This window comes from Ochotona princeps, chromosome 14 (genome assembly GCF_030435755.1).
Source record: "Ochotona princeps isolate mOchPri1 chromosome 14, mOchPri1.hap1, whole genome shotgun sequence".
In the NCBI taxonomy this organism is placed as follows: domain Eukaryota; kingdom Metazoa; phylum Chordata; class Mammalia; order Lagomorpha; family Ochotonidae; genus Ochotona; species Ochotona princeps.
Genome location: NC_080845.1, coordinates 33,750,259 through 33,751,864, shown reverse-complemented (window position 1 = coordinate 33,751,864; position 1,606 = coordinate 33,750,259). Strand labels below are relative to the sequence as shown.

The window sequence follows — 1,606 nt, the reverse complement described above, 5'->3', positions numbered from 1 at the left end:
CCTAATACACCCTCAATACCATATGTTACCCCAAACTTCCTTTTTCACATATGAGAACTGCTTGTCTTCCAGGCCATAGGAAGGTAATGTAGACTGAGGTGACCCAGGTAAAGTTCTCCTATGCTAGGAATAGAAATATAGAAAGTCTCTTCCCAGAAAAGCATAGAAGGACATCAGGGGTCAGTGCCCTGGAGTCCTGTTCCCACCTTCACTTGTAGATGGCACCAGAAGGGCTACACAAATGTGAAACTCCAGAGAGTCTGGGGAAGGAAAGGCAGAGGCATCTGTGTTCCACTTGCAATTCGAAATTTGGAAGATTGCTTTGCAGAGTACCCCTTCAGGAGGTCTGTGTGTACATATACATACGTGTGTGCTGGTGGGTCTGCAGCTCTATATGCATTCCACATACAGCTGCAGACACACACACACATGCATGACCAGGAACCTCCGCACACATGTACATCATCTCTAGCACATGTCTAGCTGATGCCAACACTCTGGGCAGATTCTTTGTCACTCATCACTGGCTGCACTTGTTCCCTTCACTTGGCCTTGATTGCGTAAACAGTTGGGTTTTGTCTCTGATCCTACAGGGGACTCAGCTGGACATCAGCAGCCAACATGCCTTGGACAGAGCCCTTATGCATGGTTTCTAGTTCTTTCTGAGTTTCATCTTCCATTCTCCTGATGTCTTCCATTGTCAGATCAATCCAGCTTCTGAATGAAGTTTTCTACTTTACTTTGCAGCCCCCACCACTTGAACTTGATGGTCACCAGCTTATAGGCTTACATCTGGGGACAGTCAGGCTTGTTGGCCAGCTCCTTCTTCCAGTTGGGTCCCAAAGGGCCTTTCTTGGTCTTGACTGACTGAAATAATGCCGGATTTTGATCAGCTTTACAGTCTGCTTGTTGAACTTGACATCGATCTGCAATATCTATGTGGACAATTTCAAGCGTTTTCCATGTGTTTGGATCTAAACCATATATATTTTCCAATGTTCCCAAGTCTTATTTGTACCATGTTTCAATTTTAATGAAGATATCACATTTCATATATTCATTTGTTACAACTGTTCTACAGTAGGGGTAGATGTTCCAGGCTTTTTCATGAAACACCAAGGAAACCTTCGGAGCAATCATCCTCATGCAGGCAGGACCTTTGCTCTTCAGGTGGTAAATTTTATGGGTATACTGTCCTTTTACACCATCTTTCTCATAAGGTTCATTCTTTAACACTTCAATTCCTTCTCCACCACCAGTCTCATTCTTACTTGCTTCTAGACTGAACATGGCAAGACCACATGGAATTCCTTAATGAGCACCATCTTTCCGGAACCCACCAACAGCTGCTGCCCCCAATGTTGCTGCTGCTACCATCTAATTTTTTTTTAATATTTTATTTTGTTTCACAAGTAAGTCAGCTGGGCTTTGATTGGCTTGAGAGCACTCAAGGCCTAGGCTCAAAGGCACAGGCCTCCCTGTGCCTCTCCACTGCATCAACTGGCCTTCCATCTCTGCCTGAAAAGATTTTGCCCCAAACTGACAATTCCAGGCCAACATTAGTTGACAAGTTCTGCCTTTGTTGGTGGTGTGTTGAGAATAATCA

The 1,606-nt window shown here is 44.4% G+C and overlaps 1 pseudogene; it reads right to left on the bottom strand.

The window, feature by feature from the left end:
* Positions 1-510: 510 nt before the first annotated feature.
* On the bottom strand, positions 511-1,325 carry LOC101523992 (phosphatidylinositol transfer protein beta isoform-like; annotated as a pseudogene).
* Between the last annotated feature and the right edge of the window lie 281 nt (positions 1,326-1,606).